The sequence below is a fragment of the Piliocolobus tephrosceles genome, chromosome 1 (genome assembly GCF_002776525.5).
Source record: "Piliocolobus tephrosceles isolate RC106 chromosome 1, ASM277652v3, whole genome shotgun sequence".
Lineage (NCBI taxonomy): Eukaryota > Metazoa > Chordata > Mammalia > Primates > Cercopithecidae > Piliocolobus > Piliocolobus tephrosceles.
In genome coordinates, this window is record NC_045434.1 from 217,377,571 (window position 1) to 217,401,092 (window position 23,522).

Below are 23,522 nucleotides of genomic sequence, written 5' to 3' on the forward strand. Positions count from 1 at the left end.
TCTGCCTTTTGACTCAAAGTGCAACTCTTTTCGGAGTCTCCCACCCACCAGACTCCTTCATCAGATTTTGAACTTGCCAAATCTTCACATTGCATGAGCCAATTCCTTTAAAATATTTTATATATATATACACACATCCTATCGATTCTGTTTCTCTGGAGAATCCTGACTAAAACTCCAAGAAGTGGCCCCCAAAAGAGCACAGGGTGAGATAGTTCCAAAATAACAGACTATAGAATTCTACATGCTCTAGAAAGAAATCTTTTGAAAGACGTTTTATTTTCCTATTTCAGTCTCAGCATGTTCCTGCTTTTCCTATATTTAAGGATAGATCATGCCTGCAGAATTACACACTCCATTCTACCTTCAAGACATCCTGCCAGCATCTGCACTCAGCCACCAAGTAGGAGCTCCAGTGCCCATCTCCTGCCAGAACTGATGCTTTGGGTGGTCTTCTCATTTGCTTCTGTATGTGGTAGCCAAAGTTTCTTTCTAAAATGCAAGTCTAATCACATCTGAGCTAGAACAGACCACTGTAGTCTGGTTTGAAGATGGAAAGGCCCTGACTTGGACTCTTTTTTGGTTGCTTTTACTCTACAAAGCCACTAAGAGACCACAAAAAGACCATGTGCTCCTCATCACTTCCCTGGTTTTGTCTCAAAGATCTAGAACCCAACCTCCCAGCTCCATAACATATCTCTGTCTACTTGGTTCACTGTGTTGTACTCAGCTAGTTTTTCCCAGAACTTACTGAGTCTCTTCCTACCTTAGGGATGCAGATACGTTCTGTCATCTGTGCAGACCATTGCTCATCTTCCTCCATACCTACCCACAAGCCCTTCCAGGAGTTGATGATTTTTTACTGAGAGTTGGCACAGAGAGAGAGAGAGAGGGAGAGAGAGAGAGAGAGAGAGGTGGTGAGCTCAAGACAAATTTAGATTTCTATTCTAGAGTCTTGTAACAACACATACTTTTTCTTCCTTGTTCTTATGATATTTTCCATTGTATGTTTCTTTGTACCACTTATTTGTTCTATGCCTTTCCCCATGGAGACTAATCTCCTGGAAGCTTACGACCATTTCTGGGTTAATTCTTCCTGGATTCCTGGGCTCAGCAGGATACATGTCATATAATTAATTTTCAGTTAATAAGGACTTGGATGGATGAAAGATCACCCAGTCTCTGGGTCTCTCTGGGCCTTGTCATCATCATGACCAAATACATCAGGATCTTTCTATGAAATTTTAATTTTTGCTTTTTTAAAATTAAAATCTAAAAATTATTTTCATCAGCAAGAGAAGAAAACACAGTCTCAATTTTGCTGGGAAGTGGTAGACATTTGCCATTCTTTCTGGCTGCCTTGCTTTGCCTTTCCTACACTTGGAAATTTTCTACCTTTGTGAGTCTTAATAGCAAGCAAAGTTACTTCCCATTAGAAAAGCTGAGAACTTCAGATATTTGTATCACCTTGGCTCTGTCAATCAGATGTTCTCAACATTTTTAGAATTGAAAGCTAGTGATGTACAAAAAGGATGAAGTGAGTATTCTCTGAAGCTAGGGTGACCATGGTAAACTTGAGTTCCTGGGGCAGTGAGATGGCTGCTATTAGTGACAGGCATCCAGGAGTAGTTATTTAATGGGGTCAACTGCAGCATCTAATTCTCAGCAATAACATCCTCACTGGAGCCAAGAACTGGAAAGGAGATACATGGGAGGAAGCTGCTGAATTAGAGGACCCTTGGCCACTGAATCCCCATGAGCTTCCCTGACAACCAAAAGCCCACATTCCCTTTCTCATGGTGTGGGCTCCTACCTTCTTGAAGATACTGTAATTGTCTTCACCAACAACCACTGTGAGAGGCAGCCAGGCCTGAGTATGCCCTCCTTTCCTCCAGACCTTTCACTAGACTCAAAACCTAATTTGTCCATGTGGAAACAATTATAAGCTAACACAGTGAAAGAACTGCAAGGTTACATTTATTCATATCAGAAAAATAATATGTCACAACTCTAATCTTGGCTATTTAAACCAGGACCCAGAGAGAGACATAAAACGTAGAAACACCTATGCGTTAGTTTAAAAGCATACAAATATTCCATATATTGCCTGGTAATTTTAAAACATGGTAAATGCCTAAAGAATAGTGAGCAATTGATAGTCACAAAATTAAGGGTAGGGATAATGTCTAGGGATAAGAAAAGGGGAAGGGTGCTAGATCCTGAGGTTGTAGTACAAGCTGGGGAGAACACAATACTGAACAGGCTGATTTATTTTCCCAGTGTCAGTGCTGGTACCCAATATTTTGATTTCAATGTGCTAGGTCAAACCTCTGAAAATTGTTGTGATTGTTTGATGAGTTGGTTGAATAGACCCTGACCCAATAATTCACCAGAGGCCCAGTCTTCTTCTGACTACTGTAGAGGAAGAAATCTAAGACTAAGAAGATTAAAATCCTGGAGTGGATTTCCCATCCACTCACTCATTCCCAAATTATTTTCTAAAAGAGGGCAAGAGGACGAACACTCCTTTTGCCAAGGCATTAAGAGATTCTTTGGGCCAGGCATGGTGGCTCATGCCTGTAATCCCAGCACTTCGGGAGGTTGAGGCAGGCAGATCACAAGGTCAGGAGATCAAGACCATCCTGGCCAACATGGTGAAACCCTGTCTCTACAAAAAATATAAAATTAGCTGGATGTGGTGGCACGTGCCTGTAATCCCAGCTACTCGGGAGGCTGAGACACAAGAATTGCTTGAACCCAGGAGACGGAGGTTGCAGTGAGCCAAGAACACACATTTCAGCCTGGCAACAGAGCGAGACTCTGTCTAAAAAACAGAAGGAAATTATTTGTTGAAGGAAGCACCTGAATCTTTAAAAAGAATGGTGACAACAATTGTCTTTAGGCTGAAGATGCAGAAAGTGCTGCCATTAAATTATGCTATCTAATTTAAATAGTAATTCTAGCATCCTGGAAGGCAGAGGACCTGAATGCTTTACCGTCCAGGCAGAGTGAATGGGCAAAGTAGATGTACGTACAGCCTAGGCACCAAAAATATAACCAAACGCTCTGATGTAAATAAATCATTGGGGGGCAGATAATTGATGTTGGGAACTCTAAGAACAAAAAAGGCAGCGGTTACAGATTGGCAAATTGAATAAAGAGTCTAGACCCATCGGTGTGCTGTATTCAGGAGATCCATCTCACATACAAAGACACACACAGGTTCAAAATGAAAGGATGGAGGAAAACTTAAAAAGCAAATGGAAAGAAAAAAAAGCAGGGGTTGCAATCCTAGTCTCTGACAAAACAGACTTTAAACCAACAAAGATAAAAATGACAAAGAAGGTCATTACATGATGGTAAAGGGAACTATTCAATAAGAAGAGCTAACTATTCCAAATATACATGCACACAATACAAGAGCACCTAGGTTCATAAAACAAGTTCTTAGAGGCCTACAAAGAGACTTAGACTCCCAAACAATAATAGAGGGAGACTTTAACACCCCACTGTCAGTATTAGACAGATCAACAGACAGAAATTAACAAGGATATTCAGGACTTGAACTCAGTTTTGGATCAAGCAGACCTAACAGACATCTACAGAACTCTCCACCCCAAATCAACAGAATATATATTATTCTCTGTGCCACATGTACTTATTCTAAAATTGACCACATAATCAGAAGTAAAACACGCCTCAGCAAATGCAAAAGAACTGAAATCATAACAGTCTCTCAGATCACAGTACAATCAAATTAGAACTCAGGATTAAGAAACTCACTCAAAACCACACAATTACATGGAAATTGAACAATCTGCTCCTGAGTGACTGCTGGGTAAATAATGAAATTAAGGCAGAAATCAAGAAGTTATTTGAAGCCAATGAGAACAAAGAAACAACATACCAAAATCTCTGGGACACAGGTAAAGCAGTGTTAAGAAGGAAATTTATAGCACTAAATGCCCATATCAGAAAGTTAGAAAGATCTCAAATCAACACCCTAACATCCCAATTAAAAGAACTGAAGACACAGGAGCAAACTAATCCGAAAGCTAGCAAAAAACAATAAATAACTAAGATCAGAGCAGACTTGAAGGAGATAGAGACACGAAAAACCCTCCAAAAAATCAATGAATCCAGGAGCTTGTTTTTTGAAAAATATAACAAAATAAATAGACTGCTAGCTAAACTAATAAAGAAGAAAAGAGAGAAGAATCAAATAGACACGATAAAAATGATAAAGGGGATATCACCCCTGACCCCATAGAAATACAAACTACCATCAGAGAATACTATAAACACCTCTACACAAATAAGCTAGAAAATCTAGAAGAAATGGATAAATTCCTGGACACATACACCCTCCCAAGATTAAACCAGGAAGAAGTCAAATCCCTGAATAGACCAATAACAAGTTCTGAAATTGAGGCAGTAATTAATAGCCTACCAACCAAAAAGAGCCCAGGACCAGATGGATTCACAGCCGAATTCTACCAGAGGTACAAAGAGGAGCTGGTACCATTCCTTCTGAAACTATTCCAAACAATTGAAAAGGGGGGACTCATCCCTAACTCATTTTATGTGACCAGCATCACCCTGATTGCAAATCTGGCAGAGACACAACAAAAAAAGAAAACTTCAGGCCAATATCCCCTATGAACATTGATGCAAAAATCTTCAATAAAATACTGACAAACTGAATCCAGCTGCACATCACAAAACAGACACCAAAATCAAGTCAGCTTCATCCCTGGAATGCAAGACTTATTCAACAGAGGCAAATTAATAAACATAATCCATCACATAAACAGAACCCAAGACAAAAACCACATGATTATCTCAACTGATGCAGAAAAGGCCTTTTATAAAATTCAACATCCCTTCATGTTAAAAACTCTCAATAAACTAGGTATTGATGGAACATATCTCAAAATAATAAGAGCTATTTATGACAAACCCACAACCAATATCATATCATAGGTATGTTACTCTCTTTGTAGCAATTGTAAATGGGCAATATCATATTGAATGGGCAAAAGCTAGAAGCATTCTCTTTGAAAACCAGTACAAGACAAGAATGCCCTCTCTCACCCCTCCTATTCAACATAGTATTGGAAGTTCTGGCCAGGACAATCAGGCAAGAGAAAGAAATAAAAGTATTCAAATAGGAAGAGAGGAAGTCAAATTGTCTCTGTTTGCAGACAACATGATTTTATATTTAGAAAACCCTGTCATCTCAGCCCCAAAACTCCTTAAGCTGATAAGCAACTTCAGCAAAGTCTCAGGATACAAAATCAGTGTGCAAAATTCACAAGCATTTCTTTACACCAACAATAGACAAGCAGACAGCCAAATCATGAATGAACTCCCATTCACAACTGCTACAAAGAGAATAAAATACCTAGGAATTCAGCTATCAAGGGATGTGAAAAACCTTTTCAAGGAGAACTACCAACCACTGCTCAAGGAAATAAGAGAGGACACAAACAAATGGAAAAACATTCCATCCTCATGGATAGGAAGAATCAATATCGTGAAAATGACCATACTGCCCAAAGTAATTTATAGATTCAATGCTATTCCCATAAAACTATCATTGACATTCTTCACATAAGTAGAAGAAACTACTTGAAATTTCATTTGGAATCAAAGAAGATCCTGTATGGCCAAGACAATTCTAAGCAAAAAGAACAAAGGTGGAGGCATCAAGTCACCTGACTTTGAACTATACTACAAAACTACACTAACCAAAACAGCATGGTACTGGTACCAAAACAGACATATAGACCAATGGAACAGAACAGAGACCTCAGAAATAACACCACACATCTACAATTATCTAATGTTCAACAAACCTGACACAAACAGGTAACGTGGAAAGGATCTCCTATTCAATAAATAGTGCTGGGAAAACTGGCTAGTCATATGCAGAAAACTGAAACTGGACCCCTTCCTTACACCTTATAGAAAAATTAACTCAAGTTGGATTAAAAACTTAAATGTAAAACCCAAAACCAAAAAAAATCCCTAGAAGAAAACCTAGGCAATACCATTCAGGACATAGGCATGGACAAAGACTTAATAACAAAAATGCCCCAAACAATTGCAACAAAAGCCAAAATTGACAAATGAGAGCTAATTGAACTAAAGAGCTTCTGAACAGCAGAAGAAACTATCATCAGAGTGAACAGGCAACCTACAGAATGGGAGAAATTTTTCTATAATCTACCCATCTGACAAAAGTCTAATACCTAGAATTTACAAGGAACTTAAACAAACTTACAAGGAAAAAAGCAAACAACCCCATCAAAAAGTGGACAAAGGATATGAACAGACACTTCTCAAAAAGACGTTTAAGTGGCCAGAAACATATATGAAAAAAAGCTCAACATTACTGATCTTTAGAGAAATGCAACTTACAACCACAATGGGATACCATCTCACATCAGTCAGAATGGTGATTATTAAAAAGCCAAGAAACTATAGATGCTATCAAGGCTGTGAAGAAATAGGAATGCTTTTACACTGTTGGTGGGAGTGTAAATGAGTTTGATCATTGTGGAAGACAGTATGGTGATTCCTCAAGGATCTAGAACCAGAAATACCATTTTACCCAGCAATCTAATTAATGGGTATATACCTAAAGGAATATAAATCATTCTACTATAAAAACACATGAATATGTATGGTTATTGCAGCACTATTTACAATAGCAAAGTCATGGACTCAACCCAAATGCCCATCAGTGATAGGCATAAAGAAAATGTGGTACATATACATCATAGAATACTGTGCAGCCATAAAAAGGAATGGGATCATGTCCTTTGCAGGGACATGGATGAAGCTGGAAGCCATCATCCTCAGCAAACTAACACAGGAACAGAAAACCAAATACCAAATGTTCTAATTCATAAGTGGGAGTTGAACAATGAGAACACATGGACACAGGGAGGGGAACAACACACACCAGGGCCTGTTGTGGGGGTGGGGAGCAAGGGGAGGGAATTTAGAGGATGGGTCAATAGGTGCAATAAACCACCGTGGCACACGTATACTTATGTAACAAACCTGCACGTTCTTGACATGTATCCCTGAACTTAAAGTATTTTTTTTTAAAAAAAAGGAAAAAAAGAGAAAAAATAATAATAGATTTGCTTACTCAAAATATGGTTATGATAAAAATGTGGCCTCATAAAAATGTTCCAAAAAAGCCTGTTCAATTTGTACAGCTCTGATGAACAGAGCTTGAAATGAGCCATAATGATGCAGCCGTTCACCAAATTCTCTGAACTAAGTCCACAGAGCCAGGATCTCTTGAATTAGGAGCTAGCTACACACCCTGGAGACTCGATCTGGGGATAACCTCACAAATGTGTATCATTCTCCTAGCTCTCTCCAAGAAGAACCAGCAACCTTTTAGCAAGTCATCTATGCATTGGGCAAAGGAAAATGCTCAGACTCGTACTCAGGGATTGTTGGACATGGGCCAGGCTCACAGCTCACAGTAATTCTGGGTTCATGTTAGACTGGGGGATCATGAGTGTCACATGACACATGCACACATGCAATTTTGCACTAATCCCTGTTCTGAAGGTAGGTCCAGAGGCACCTCGAACCAACCTAATTTCTGAGTGCATTTGTAGCTGGAAGAAATACAGCAAAATCCCCACAGTGTCTTTCTGATCCATGAAATAAGATCTATAGTTATAGAAAGGGCCAAGTAGAAACAAGTAACCATTCATGAAGACATTTTGTGTTCCTTAAGCTACCAGAAAAAAACTATGACGTTGGCTCAAGTGATGGATCTTGACCATCAAACGGAAACAGTGATAAACAGTGGAGGGAAGGAGGGGTATGGAATTTAGGGGATCCCCTGGTGCCCACTAGTACTACTAAGCCCAATCGTAATAAAGAAACTAGAGCTGTTGTTTATGGGCAGTCCCACCAAGGCCTCAGATCCCTCAGGAATGAGGGGTTGAAATGTGACTCCAAGTAAAGGATATGCCCAGCCGAAGTGTTGGTGGAAGGCAGAGGGAACGCGGGGAGTGAAAGAGGGGAATCGTAGACAGGAGCATTTGTTCCCACTGGTGATTCCACTGAGCTACTCTTGTTAAAGTCACCAATCACCTCCCAATTGCAAAGACAACGGTGGCTGCTATGGTTTGATCTTGTTTGAATTTCAGCATAGTTGACTCACTTGGTGTTACTTCCTCCTTGGAACACATCTCCTCTTGACTCCTGTGACCCTGCACTCTTCCAGGTTTTTCCTGTCTCACTGGGAGCTGTGGCTGAATCTCTTCTGTCAGCGCCTCACTCTTTGATTGACCTGTAAGTGTTGGAGGGTCCCACATTCTCCCTGTTTGATGCCACCTTTTGTGAAAACAGATTTCTCTTTCTTCATTGGTGGTTTTCTTCCCTTGGCTTCCGACACAGCACATGCTTTTGGTCTCTCTCCTGCTTTAGTGTCTGCTCCTTCTCACCTCCTTTGAGGTTTCTCTTTATCTACACGGCTTCTTTTTTTAACATTTTATTTTATTGTATAATGTTAAGTAACTGAGCAAGATACAGAATTATATACTTTTATATGCAGCTTTTTAAAGCCAGAGAGCCAGAGAGCTCAGACCTTGGTACTCTTCTCAAGCGTATCCACTCTCTACGCAGTCAGTTGGATGGTTTAAAAAATAACATCTATGTACAAATGAGTCCATATTTACGTCTTCGGGCAAGACCCTCTCAGAAAGTCCAGATTCCAGGCTCAATGCGGGCTCAATGTGTGCACATTTGCAAATTCCGCCAGGATCCTTCACCCAAACTCCAGATTTAATATCCAAATGCTCGGTCCACAGCTCTGCAGGGAGAGCTGACATCTCAAATTCAACAAGTCCAAAATTTAGCTCCAAATCCTGCTCCAACTTTCCTCGAGGAATGGCCACTCCATCCTTCCAGTTTCTCAGGTCACGAACCTTGGCCATCCTTGACTCCCTGCTTTCTCTCAGCCCCACGCACGGTCTCTTAGGTTGTCTTGTTGGCTCTCCTTTCAACGTAGCCCCACACCTCCTCATCTGGAGATGACAGACAAGCTTCTTTAGGACATACCATGCAGAACAACTTTAGTAGAGAAAATTTTGTATAGAAAATGTCTTTTTATAAGAAATTCAGAAAAAAAATGTTTTCAAACCCAAAACATCTGTTTGAAGGCATCTGACAGCAACTGAGATAGCAGGGATGTGTGTGACCATGATCCCAGAGACAGGCCCACTCCAGAAGGCAACCGGGGCTGTGGCCTGACTTTTCCACTTGAAGCATTTGCTGATTTGACAAAAGGAGGCAGAGAGGCAGGGTGCGGTGGCTCATGCCTGTAATCCCAGCACTTTGAGAGGCTGAGGCGGGCAGATCACGAGGAGTTCGAGACCAGCCTGACCAACGTGGTGAAACCCTGTCTCTACTAAAAATACAAAAATTAGCCAGGCGTGGTGGTGCGTGCCTGTAATCCCAGCTACTCGGGAGGTTGAGGCAGGAGAATCGCTTGAAACTGGAAGGGGGAGGTTGCAGTGAGCTGAGATTGCGCCACTGCACTCCAGCCTGGGTGACAGAGCAAAACTGTCCCCCCCAAAAAAAAATAAAAAATAAAAAATAAAAAATAAAGGGAGGCAGAGAGGTTAAGAAGGTGAGCAGAGCTGTTTGCAGCTCCTGGGGCAGGGGGTGGGGGTGAAAGACGCCCTGGCTGTCCAGGAGGAGGAGGTGTTGCAGCAAAGCATGCTGGGTGTCAATTTCGGACCCGGAAGGGTTGCGGCCTGGGCGTAAGAGCCACCATCAGTAGACTGGCCTCCCTCAGACCTCAAAAAAGGAATGAAGGGAGAAGGAGGAACAACAGCAACAACAACAGAACCATAAATCCTAACTTGCAAGGGCCTGGTTACAGCCTGATTAGGTCATCTCCCTCCCCACCTCCAGCGAGAAGAAAATGTAGAGAAGGAGCCCCATTTAGTGCTGTGTTCTCTGTGCAGGCAGCTCCTGATTTATTAGCAGAAGTCTGGAAGTTGAAAAACTGGAAAGAAAATGGTGTTTAGGAAGCTGAGAGGCTAGCAGAGCTCTTGGTAATCTCACAGTGTTAGGGAAACAAAACTCAAATTCAGGACCTTTCTATCACAGGAAGCCCTGTTGAACACCTCCTATTTTCAATGCCCCATTGCATTAAACAAAATGCGAGAATTAAATAAAAACCAAGAGGAAAACAGACAGTAGAAACAAGCCCACAGTGATTCACAGATGTTGAGATTTCAGACACCGACTTTAAAGTAACTGTGATTAATATGTTCAGGAAATTTAAGAACAAGATATAGAATGTTGGCAGAGAAATGGAAACTGTGAAAATAAATCAAAATGAAATTCTAGAACTCAAAAAAATAAACATCCACATATTAAGCACTTATAAAGACAAATGCAATGAAAAATGGGCCAAAGGTTTAAATGGGCACTTCACAAATGAGGATATTCAAATTGGTCCATTAAACACGAGAGGATGCTCAACCTCATTAATCATCCAGGGAATGAAAATTAAAATCATGAGAGGATACCACTATAAAATGACCAGAATAGCTAAAATTAAAAAGTCACAATACCAAGTGGGGAGAAACTGAAAACTTCTTAGCCTGTTGGTGGAAATGTAAAATAGTGCAACCACTTTGGAAAAGTGTTGGATAGTATCTTCTGAAGTTGAAATATGCATATCCTGTGGCCCAGGAATTCCACTCCTAGGGACACATGAAACGAGTATATACTTTAATGGCCTTACTCACAGTGGCCAAAATAGGAATCAACCCAAATCTCCAATGCGAAGTGCACCGTGGTATATTTGAACAACGCAAATCTATACAGCAACAAAAATGAGTAAATTCTTGCTACAATTGACAACTGGATGAATCACTCATCATGTTGAACAAAAGAAGCCACATGTGGGAAAAAACATATTGTAACATTCCATTATATAAATTCTAAAAGAGTATACCCTACTCTATGGCTTAGAACTCGAGATACTGGTTACCCTCGGAATCGAGATAGTGGGCTGGGGCCGGGACAGTGTGCTGGAGAGCGGGGTCGGGGACACGTGGACATGTTCAACTACTGATAATACCTCGAGCTGTATGCCTATGGTTTGTGCACTATTCTGAATGAACAAACATTTAAATAGAATATGTGTATTTGAAACAACACCACATCTCTAGAACATGCACACTCATCACCTCCATTGCTGCCGCTGTCTCAAGCCCCTGTCGCCTCCTGCCTGGACTTCTGCAGCAACCTCTGGCTGGTCTCTCTGCTTCCACCTTGCCCACCTGCTGTGATACTCATAACAGAGCAACCAGAGGGATCCTTCTCAAACCCACACCAAATCCTGCAGGACTGGGGCTTTCCTGCCTCTCTGACCCCGCCTCCTGCCACTCTTCCCCTCCCCTGCTCTACACCTGCTGCTCACTCTCTTTCTTGAAGATATCATGCTCACTCTTGCTGCAGCTCATCTGCAGGAGTTTCTTCTGCTACCTGGAATGTTCTTTGCCTTGGTTGCCCCTTGGTGGCATCTGGGGTCCAGAGTCCTCAGCTAAAATTTCTTGGGAGTCCTGCCTTGACCTGCCAGCTGAGGTGGTCACCCCTTAACTCAAGTCATTTTCATTCTCTGCACTGTCCTTTCGCTTCCTAATGTATTTTCTTCCTTCCTCCCTCCTGCTCTTCTCCCTCCCTCCCTTCCTATCTGCTCACTAGGATGAAACCTACAAGAGAGCAGACCTTGTCTGTCTTATTCCTGCGGCATCCTGAGCATCTCAAACAGTGTTTTGCATATATATGAACATAATAATTATGTGTGAAATGAATAAAATAAGTTTGGAAAATGCTGCCCACTATTTATCTCTCTTGGAGAGCCTTAATTTACATTAGCATATTAATGATTCTGAGAAGTCCTACAGTAAAAAAAAAAAAAAGAAAAGAAACCTACTTAACTTTCACTCAGTATTTCCCAACCTTTTTTGAACACAAGACACTATTTTTGCATTACATCTATTAATGCCCACTTTTGGCAATGCCACTCCAGGGGTTTGCAGCTATCGGTGTTGAGGCCTCCCTTGTGGCAGACACCCACCTGGATGAGCATTATACCCACATTATCTCCATCGCCATGACAACCAGAAAAGACAGGTATTATTATCCTCATTTTCAATGTAAGGAAACTGAGGTGTGCTACACTGAAGTGGTTCCTTGTGCGATGTGGGCAACACACATACGAAGCTGGGGTGTGGCTCCACTTCTGCCTCACCCCAAAACCATGCTCTTGACTTCTTGGTTGGGTAAACACGATGGCAAAGCTCATCACCATGCAGAGCATGATGTCCCACAGCAGTCCCCACCTGCCTGGAAGCAGCGGGGTGAATGCACACCCATGAGTGGGTTGATGGCTCAGCTTCTTGGAGAAGGTGAGACCCCCCCACTTCATTTTGTGTTTCTGCACCCTCATGATATGCTCCAAGTCATCAGCATGGGACACATTCTCAAGCACATTTTCATAGCCACTAAATTGCATTTTATGAAATTCTTGGCCAGACAGACAGAAAAAGATGGCAAAACTTAACAAATTTCCAATCAACACAAGGGGATAACGTATTCAGCCTTGGCTTCATGCCAGGAATGCCAGGAATGAGGAGCAATTTCAGACCCTCCTTTCTCTAGGGCTCTAATCCTTGCATTGCATCAGCTTTTGTTCATCTTCTGGTCCCCTCGGTGTTTGTCCAGAACAGAGCAGCTCTGAAAAATGCCCACCACTTTTAGGTACCATTGCCCAGGGGAAGCCCGCCTGGTGGTACAAATGAGGTTGCTCAATGGACATGGGAGTTCACTGGCAGCAAAGGAGGTCCCTTCCCTTCCCCCTTTAGGCCTGCTCATCTGTAAGAATGTGGTCATGAGTAAGCTTTCCTCTTCATTGTCTTATGAAGCCCCTGGAGTCTGGGATGATGGACAGACAGCAGAAATGTCAAAATACTTCAAGAGCCAAAATACTTGAAAACCAGAGAAATTCTAACCAGAGACTCACACACCCCAAGCTCCCTTGTCCAGGTGAAATGGAAGAAGGTCCCCTAGTCAGGTTTTCCCAAGCTCAGCATCATTAACATTGAGGCCAGATGATATGTAGCTGGGGCGGAGATTGTCATGCATAGTGTAGAATGTTCAGTGGCATCCCCGGTCCCTACCCACTATGCTAGGAGCTCCCTCATTCCTTTAATTTGTAACAAGAAGAAATGTCTCCAGATATTGCCAAGTGTCTCCTGCGGGGGCAAGATTACTCCTATTGAGAAGGACTAATCTAGATTAGTGAAAAGTCTAAAATAGAGCATGTTTTAAAACAGAGATTAATTTGTCAAATAGCATACTGGATCACCAAAACTAAGTGTTTCCCCTAGGGTGCTTATTTTAGTAAAAAATATTCATTTTTTCAATCAGCAAATATCTTTGAGCATTAAGCACCAGGCTGGTCCCAACCTACGTAAGGTCCCCGCCTTTCAATCTAGCAGAAAAGCAGATAAGACAGATTGGTAATTGGCAAATCAATTATAGATCATATAAATGGGGTCCTCCGGTCCTCGGAAATCGGCTGCTAACTACAAGAAGTTCAGCCTCCCTCCTGCAATCTTGTTTGCACTATAAATTTGTTTAGCTAAACCTTCCATTCACTGTGTCTCTGAATTATCATAAATTTCAGATTAGTGGCATGCATATGAATGAGTGTTTGCCAGTTTCCAAGCAAAATGAGCTGAGAGAAGGCCTTTGAGGGCTTATCTGACATCCATGGTGGGCTTCCTAAGGACCCTCTTCTGGCAGACACAGGGAGGGAAATCAGAACAGTTCTTTCATGGTCTGAAGTTTAAAATAAAAATGGTTGAGGGGCTTGGCATTTCAAGCCAGTGTCAACATTTCTGCTCTCCCTATGGTTTATTAACATGGCACTGTGTCCTGCTTTTTAAATTGATTTCGAAAGAAGGGAAGGACTTTTAAGGAAACGGGGGTAGTTGTACTTTTCCAAAAACATCTGTTTCAGAGGGGAAAAAAAGGTAATTCAGTTGTGTGGGCTAGGAAAAAAGAAAAGAAAAGAAAAGAAAGAAAACCAAGCCAAACACATTTGAAAAGTAGTTTCAAATACCCTCTCCAAACGGAACTGGGGTCGTCCATTAGAAGAAAGGTCTCTCGCTCTCTCCCATCACCACAACAGTTTTGGTTTTGAGGCATCAGCCCTGGTAAGTGAGTAGCTCCAGCCTCCCTCTGTCACCAAGCACTCTCCTAGCCGACTTGCTTTCATGGTAGGACCTACCTCGTGGTCTTCACTGCAACTTTCTCCAGCACCAGGTCAGACCTAAAAGCATCAAAAAGCAGCACAGACAAAACTCAAATGTTGTTGGTCAAACAGCGAAAAATGTCACAGTGTCAGAAGGCGTGTGCATCGATGTACATGCAATGTGTCTTCTTTTGCTACCTTGCCATCCATCATGAAATGCCCTGAGGTGCTCATACCAAAAAGAACTGACATCCAAATATACGAGATTACAAAGGGTGGAAGAAGATAACATTCTAGCACGCTTGCATACCTGCCTTTCCAGTGGGTCCTTCCTAAGATCTCATCCTGCGGAAGGCTCTGTGAGCTCTTGCCGCCACTGGCTGGCGTGAAGGTCATGTTCCCGAAAAGTACCCTGGTGAGTGGCAAAAACTGAAATTGACATCAAGAGCCCAAAGAAAACAGAGAATGAGAGGAAAACACAAAAGTTCTGTCCTTCCTACTGAGTTTTCTGCTGTAAAACTTGTCGAGCAGGCTGGGGTGGGGCATATCAAAATCCCTGACACGTGGTTGGTGAGGGACAAGGAGACACTCCCTTTGAAGTCCTCCTACCCAAAGTTCTATGCTGGCCTGGCACGGAGGCTTATGCTCTTGTTCACCTGCACAAGAGCCACTGCAGTCATAAGGACGATGGTTACTGTTCAACATGGATCCTGCTTATGGTTAGAGGATGAGAACTGCTGTCAGATTCTTGCATTGCCTAAAAATATCCCATGGAGGCTCCAACAGTGCAGCTGCAATTCTGACACGCGCTTTTATTTTATCCTCCAATGACAGATCTTCTTTGTCTTTGCTTGTTCATTTGCAGCCATTTTTGAGCATTAGTAGGACATACAGAGAATAAAATATATGTTTTTATGCACCCAAATGATTTCAAAGCACTGCATTAGAAGAATAACTAATTCTGATTGCCTGCATGCACCAAGCATTGACAAAGTATTTTTTAGACATTATGAATGAAAGAGCATGCAGTTAATCTCATTAACTCCCAAGTTTCCCAAACGGCACCATAGTAACCTGTGGATCAAGCAAGGCCAAGTTCATTGCTCAGTGCAGTGGGGAGAACTCCACCTTGACAGAGGTCACAGGGAGGTGAAAGGGAAACACGTATAGATTTTGGGGATTCTGGGTTTGGGTAGTTCGAGATGGGTTTTTCAATACACAGATCTGATTGGGATGTTTGCCATATAATGGTTGAGGATTGGTGGACATAGCCAGGCAAGAGTTTTGGACAAAATTTTGATGAGGAAACAATCATCTGATGAATAATTGGGTTTTCCCTGTGTATTAGTCTGTTTTCACACTGCTGATAAAGACATATCTGAGACTGGGTAACTTATAAAGAAAAAGAGATTTAATGGACTCATAGCTCCACGTAGCTGGGGAGTCCTCACAATCATGGTGGAAGGCAAAAGGTGCATCTCACATGGTGGCAGACAAGAGAGAAAATGAGAACCAAGCAAAAAGGGTTTCCCTTTACAAAACCATCAGGTCTCATGAGACTTAATCACTACCACACGAACATTTGGGGGAAACCGCTCCCGTGAGTTAATTATCTCCCACCAGGTCCCTCCCACAACATGTGGGAATTATGGGAGCTACAATTCAAGATGAGATTTGGGTGGGGACATGGCAAAACAGTATCACCCAGTTAGTGATCTATTGTCCTGAGAACGGGGTTGCTTGCCCAGATGAGCCAACTATGGTGCTGCCAAACAGATTTTGGGGGTGTTGCTGAGGGTGATAATTCTGTGATTTACTCATTTACAGTCTTATCTTCCTGGCAAGAATTTCTCAGCACAAATAGAAAAGTTAAGTTGGGGCGAGTGCCTTCATTTCAGTCCTGAGAAGTAAGATACCCGGATGTAAGCATCACAGTTCTGGACCCACCTCAGCAATCTTCGATGAGAGAAACTAGTATCATCTTCCATTAAAAAAGTAAGGCACAGAGAGGTTGAGTAACTTGCCCAAAGCCACATAGCTAGTAAGTGGCAGAGTCAGGATTTGAACCTAGGCTTTCTGGCTCCCAAATCCACGCCCTACATGACACTGCCATTTGCAAAAACAAGTCCCAAAAAAGTACAGAAAAAGCAGAAGCCAGAGAAATCTGCAGAGAAAGTCCATTAAGCCATCCACAAAGCCTGCAGTTTAATTAGAAATGACAGGGTGTCACCCAGCGAGTCAAGTGACAGGGGCTCTCTCCTCTTCATGTCAGTGCGAGCCTCCCTCACCCACCCCAAGGATCACAGGAGAGAAAGAACAGTAAGAGAACTGAATCGAATCTCATAGAGGTAAAAAGAAAGCTGCAGGTTAAGATATTTTGAGCATTCGGATAAATAAACAATGCCTTTATTTCAAAGCCGTGATTGGTAAGGTAGAATGCTATGTTGTGGCCTGAAAAAAAGTTATCTCTTGTTCAAGTCCAACAAGATTGAACTTGTTAGAGCCATTTCTTCACTCTCCTATATCTTCTGCAACTTCAGAGCTGAATCTTATTTAGATTCACATGCATGCAACAAATGTACTCAAGAGAAGATTTACCATGTTCCAAAGGGGTCAGTAGCTGGGGAGAGCGGCAGCTGGTCTGTTCAGAAAAGGAAGTTGCTGCTTGCAGCAGGATAGGGAAATAGGGTACAAGGCGAGGGGCAACAACTTGAGTCTGATCCAAGAGGCAATGGGGAGCCATTGAAGGTTCTTGAACAAGGGAGATACATGGCAAGGTAGGCTGAGGCTCACAACACAGAAAAACAATGAAGTCAGTGAGTTTAGAGATAACTGTTGGAGCTGATTTATATGACTTGCAAAACTGTGTTTCATTGAGAGGCAGCGGATCTTTGGTAAATGATTAGGAAAATAAAATTTTAACTCAGACCCATTGGGACAATAGTTAAACATTATCTCTGCTATGTTCTCACCTCCATATAGGAGCACGTCCATCTGTGATCTCCCTGGGAGGAGGGATTTACTGAGCTAGAGGCTTTGTCATCAACTACAATCTCATGCTGGCGTGTTCAAGGAATGTTATCTCTCCCATATATAAGATCGATTCTACTCTATATTCAAAAGCCCTTAAACATGAGAGGAGCAATCTGTCTTCGTTTATGGCTACAGGAGGTGGAAAGGAAATCTGCCGTATTAAATAACCCAGTGGAGAGGCAGCGAAGGTCATAATCGGGAGGGACATCCCCTTCCTGAACCGAGTCAGCAGCAGCTACCAGAGCCTCAGGGAGGGGGGAGATGAGGAGCCCCCCGCAGGCCTGGCCCTGGACCCTTGCAGCCGCTGTGTCAGGTGTCAATGCCAGGCAGGATGCTGGGGCTAGCCTGAGGCGTGTGATGGACTGCCCTGTGTCCCCAAAATTCCTATATTGAAGTCCTACCCCATAGTACATCAGAACATGAGTGTATGTGGAGATGGGGTCTTTACAGAGGTCATCAAGTAAAGGCGAGGTCACTAGGGTGGGCCCTCACCCAATCAATGGTGACATCCTTATTAAACAGACACACAGAGGGGTGACCCTGTGAGGACCCAGAGAGAAGATGGCGTTTACAAGCCAAGGGGAGAGGCCTTGGGAGGAACGAGCCCTGTTGACCGACACCTTGATCTTGGACTTCCAGAGTTCAGAACTGTGAGACTGTCCATTTTGGTTGTTTAAGCTGCCCAGTCTGCAGTACCTTGATATAGCAGCAAACTAATACAGATGGTTTATGCAAAAATCCACATTCCATGTCTATGCAGCTGAGGCCAGTGGAAGGTTATACAGTTGGTTACAAATTAGCTGCTCACAGCATGGATAATCAAAATTAATACAACCTAGTATGTTCAAAATCTAATTATTTAAAAAGGAGTAAGAGGCTCTACGAGACTTTGTATAAATCAGAGACTTTCTCAAAGACTGACATTGATTTTCAAAAACTGTTAGAATGTTGCCCTTTCCCCTGATTCCACCAAATCCCTGGAGGCGATTCAAATGGAGGCCTGGTTTGATCAATGGAGAGAATGAAAGCAAATGACAAACTCCGAGGTAGGAGGAAAACCTTACATAAGGGACAATTCCTCTGATCAGTTTTCTATTCTTTCTAATGAATCGACTGGTCATCGCTGAGCTGGCAATCCAGGCGTGGGTGGAGAACTGAGTAATTTTGTCCAGGTAAACTGGCTCTCTGAAACCCTGCTCCAGTCTGAAAAGTGAGCTGGGGAGTCAGGATGATCTGGCCAGTCATGTATTAACTGATCCCAGCACTCCACTCTTTCTCTGCCTTCCTGCTACTAAAAAATTACATGTTTACTGCAACTGAGTTCATCTGTCTTTTCCATGTGCTCGGATCTCAGGTCAGGTCTTCACCCTCTTTTTTTTTTTTTTTTTTTTTTTTGAGACAGAGTTGCGCTTTTGTTGCTTAAGCTGGAGTGCAACAGCACGATCTCGGCTCCTGCAACCTCTGCCTCCTGGGTTCAAGAGATTCTCCTGCCTCAGCCTCCAGAGTAGCTGGGATTACAGGTGCCTGCAACCACGACTGGCTAATTTTGTGTATTTTCAGTAGAGACAAGGTTATTTTCGGTAGAAACAAGGTTTCACCATGTTAGAACTCCTGACCTCGGCTGATTCGCCTGCCTCGGCCTCCCAAAGTGCTAGGATTATGGGCGTGAACCACTATGCCCGGCCAGTCTTCACCCTCTTAGGCAGCTGTGGTGAGCAGGAAGGGGGTTCCCTGGGTGGAGGGGAAGTTGCAGAGATTAGCATACACTGTCCTTGCCTGGGTGCACAAAGGGTTAACTGGCTGATGGATGGCTCACTGCTTATAAAGGGGGCGGGCGCTAATTCATCCTGGAGGCACCAGCTTCAGAAACAGAAACCTTGGCCGTAAGAGAGAGCAACGGCACATAACCCCAATTACACAGGGTAATAAGGCTCAGCAGACACTTCCAAGGTATGGGGAGCATTTGCACCTGCTCAGCAGTTTCCTCTTAAAAGCCAACTATTTATATCCATCGTCGCCTTCGGACTCGATGGGAACCAAATGTATTTGGTGTTCTCTCTAGTAGGGGGTCTCATGTAACCATTTTATTTTTATGAATGGGGTGTTAAATCTTTAGAAAAGAAAAGTTCATTCCTCGCTCACCGGAGGAGGTGGTTGGTGGGGGGAGATTCACCTTGGCATGACCTTGTCCATGCCCTCCAGCTGCTCTTGGGTACCAGGGAGCCCAGGGCTGTGGCACCCCCTGGTGACTTAAGCAGTGGCCTGGTTGGGACTCTGCTTCTGGGTAACTCACATTCTCTCTGTGCCACCATCATTACTGACCTCCTAGGTCCTCTCCCGGCCACACACTGGCACATGAACATGGTACCCTAGAAACTCAGTGTTCAACCCTCAATTGCCAGCATTGAAGTGACCTGGGAAAGAAAGCTTAGAAACATAAGAGAGCCTCATGTCAAACAACTATGTGAGAAGCCCTAGGGTTAGGGCAAAAATTGACAGGGTTTAAAAGCTTCCCATTTTAGCCAGGCCCTGTGGCTCACTTCTGTAATCCCAGCACTTTGGGAGGCCGAGGCAGAAAGATTGCTTGAGTCCAGGAGTTCAAGAGACGTCTGAGCAACATAGGGAGACCCCACATCTCTACAAAAAATAAAAATTTAGCGAGGTTTGGTGGTGCATGCCTGTAGCCCCAGCTGCTTGGGAGGCTGAGGAGGTAAGATCTCTTGAGCCCAGGAGTTGAAGGTTGCAGTGAGCTATGACTGCACCACTGCATTCCAGCCTGGGTTACAGAGAGAGACCCTGTCTCTAAAAAAATAGGCTGGGCACAGTGGCTCACACTTGTAATCCCAGCACTTTGGGAGACCAAAGCAGGTGGATTACTTGAGATCAGGAGTTTGAGACTAGCCTGGCCAACATGGTGAAACCCCGTCTCCACTAAAAATACAAAAAAAAAAAAAAAAAAAAAAAAAAAAAAAAAAATTGCCAGACATGGTGGTGTGTAGTCCCAGCTACTTGGGAGACTGAGGCATGAGAATCACTTGAACCTGGGGGGCAGAGTTTGCAGTGAGCTGAGATCATGCCACTGCTCCACCCTGGGAGATGCTTAAGACTCCATCTCAAAAATAAAAAGTAAAAATCAAAATGAAATAAAATAAATAAAACAAGTCTCCCATGGGTTTCTATCTTGCAGATGGGGTTGAGAAAAACCATCCCAACCTGAAATTTTGATGACCTGACTTTCCCATCCCTTAGAGAAGGGAGAGCCAGCCAGGTCTCTTGGCTCTGCTGCTGCTAAAAGCATCTCAGTTGCAAGTGGCCTAGGGAAGGACAAAGGGCCGAAGGAGAAGGAAATGGGTATTTGCTGAACACCTGTATGTGTCAGGCACTCAGCAAGATGCTCTACGAATTTTCCTTCATTTAGTTCACTCAGCAGCATTTGGGGGAAAATATCATTTTCTCAATGCAGAAGATTAAAGATGGCCATAAAAATTCTTTGCCACTCTTCCCACGGAAAGGCGAACTCCTTGCCCCTCCACTTGAATCTGGGCGGACTCTGTGACCATTTGTCCAGTAGACAATGGCCGAGGTGATTCGGTGCTGCCTTCTGGGCCGGGACTTTCAGAGATGATAGCTCCCATTCCCATCATTTTAGAATGCTCACTCTTTGGGAAGACATTTGCTGTGTAAGAAATCAACTATTCTAGCCGGGCACGTTGGCTTATGCCTGTAATCTCAGCACCTTTGGAGGCCGAGGTGGGTGGATCACTTGAGGTCAGGAGTGTGAGACCAGCTTGGCCAAAATGGTGAAACCCCGTCTCTACTAAAAATGCAAAAATTAGCTGGGTGTGGTGGAGGGCACCTGTAATCCCAGCTACTCAGGAGGCGGAGGCAGGAGAATCACTTGAACCTGGAGGTGGAGGTTGCAGTGAGCCAAGATTGTGCCACTGAACTCCAGCCTAGGAGACACAGTGAGACTCTGTTTCAAAAAAAAAAAAAAAAAGAAAAAGAAAGGAAATCAACTACTCTGAGATGGCCATGTTGCAAGGAAGCCCAAGCCAGTCCCGTGGAAAGGCCATGGGGAGAGCAGGCCGCCCCACCCGCCCCAGCCTTCTGCCAGCCCAGCTTTGGTGCCTAAGATGTAAGTGAAGAAGCCGGTTTGCCCTTCCAGCCCTACCAAACCTTTGATGACTCAAGATGCAGCCCACATCTGGATGTGACCAGAGAGATTCCAGATGAAAGTCACTCCACTGAGTGCAGTCCATCCAGAAACTTTAAGAGATAACTTACAATTGCTGTTATAATGAAACACGAAGTGTCAGGGTGGTTTGCTCCATAGGAAACCACAGGAAGGGATCATGAGAGGTCCCATGTGTCTTGGTTGTCCTAAGAAAAGAAAGTGAGTCTGAAAATGATTGACTTCTCTGAGGCCACGAGATGACTCAAGGTTAAGAGAGACTGAAACTGCGATTTGCTAGATTTCAAGACTGTATTTTTCCCCAAACTGAATCCCATCAATACAATACTCATGTTAGTGTCAGAATTTACTACCCAATTTAAATTAGAGAAAAAGCTTTAAACCATCTCCTAAACAGTGCTGTCACCATTGTCTAACTCCCATCACACCCACCAAGCCCCTCACCTTTTCATCTGCACACCTGTGCACGCACCTGCCTCCACCCCTCTGCCGGAGAGCAGCACTGTCAGCCCCTTTCACAACCCGGCACCGCCCGTGGAGTGAAGCCGCTGCCTGCGTGCCTGCCGCACATCCGCCAGAAACCCCTTGACGCAGAGTATCCATCAGGCTGCTGCCACATGAGCTTCCTGCCTGCTGCTTGCAGCAACGTCTACTCTCAGAAATGCCATTACACTCTAATGAGCCGCTCGGAAGCATCAGCTTTGCAGCCTGCCCAGCTGCTGCGAGGGCCTTTATGGCTTCACTGCAAAGATAAAAGCACCCAGAACATTCCTGAAACTGATCTTAAACTAGGCTTTACTAGAAAGCAATCTGGCTGTTTCCTATCAGCTGATGAAACTCTGAAGGTCATTTTCACAAGGAGAGCAGAGTGGCAAGGGCTGGGTGACCACGGGGCCCAGCTCCTTCCTTCTTTTGACCTGGAATTGACAGGCAGTGCTGACTGCAGTCAGAAATCCAGGCATCCACAGACACACACACACACAGTTTTTGCCTTCACTTCCCATCTCCAGGGCCATAACAATGTCCTGACTTCTCAGAATGGGTTGGTTCATTCTCTTCTCTGCTGTCAGGAGTCCCAGACCCCAGGATACTTGGGATGTCACTGGGTAAGAAAAGGCTGGGCTTAAAAAAGATAGGAGCCCATGCTGCAGAATGGTGCTGGACTCCGACTTCACAGGGTCGGAGTGGAGATGGCTCAGCCAGTTTGTTTTGTTTTGGCCCAAGAACATACATCAGATTCCGGGGACCAAATGCACATTCAGCATGGGGGTGCCCCCGCTCGGGCTCTAATGATGACAGTGACAATGACAATGATGATCATAATGACTATGACAATAATAATCATCATGATATGTCTGCAGGAGCAATGTTTGCTACAGGCACTTCCAGGAAGGCCTCCATTTAGCCCTCACTCTACTTTGAGAGGGAGGTATGAAAACTTTTTTGGGGTGAGTAACCTCCCTGAAGCCACCCAGCGAGGAGGGCGGGCACTGATTCAAGCACCAGTTTATTCCTCAGCACAAGCTCTCAACTTACTTCCCTCATGGAAGCCGCTGAGTCTTTCTGTGTTCTCCTCTCCTCACTCAAGCTCTTCTTCCAAGGTTTGTAGGAGCTATGAGGGACATAGAGAAGGATCTCTAGCTTGATGAGAGTGACCTCTTTAAAACACATTTTGTTTTTCTTGAGATTGACAGAACTATCTTCCAATTTTCAAGTGTTGTTCTGTATCAGAAAAACCACACACCAACAAGAAGCCCTTCCTTGGTCCACGGACAGCTAATGATCTTGGAAACAGTCACACTCCTAAACTTATTAACAATTCTACCCATTTTTATTGAGCATCTACTATGTGGGCAAGGCCACCATGTTGTCTGTGGATGTGAGAACATGGGGGCCCAATGTCACCAAATGGGTCCAACTTTAAAAACATTTCCTCACAAATATAGCACGACGCATTATTAACATGCTGTTAAAGAC

The 23,522-nt window shown here is 43.6% G+C and overlaps 1 long non-coding RNA gene across 1 annotated transcript in view; it reads right to left on the reverse strand.

Annotated features, from left to right (window-relative positions):
* Positions 1–22,072, reverse strand: part of LOC111544606 — a 33,237-nt gene extending 11,165 nt beyond the window's left edge. Inside the window, exons 1-3 of the long non-coding RNA XR_002732218.1 lie at positions 21,990–22,072; positions 21,638–21,733; positions 767–862 (exon numbers count right to left, since the gene is read on the reverse strand). This is a non-coding gene — a long non-coding RNA (uncharacterized LOC111544606). The remainder of the gene's footprint in view (positions 1–766; positions 863–21,637; positions 21,734–21,989) is intronic.
* Positions 22,073–23,522: the final 1,450 nt, after the last annotated feature.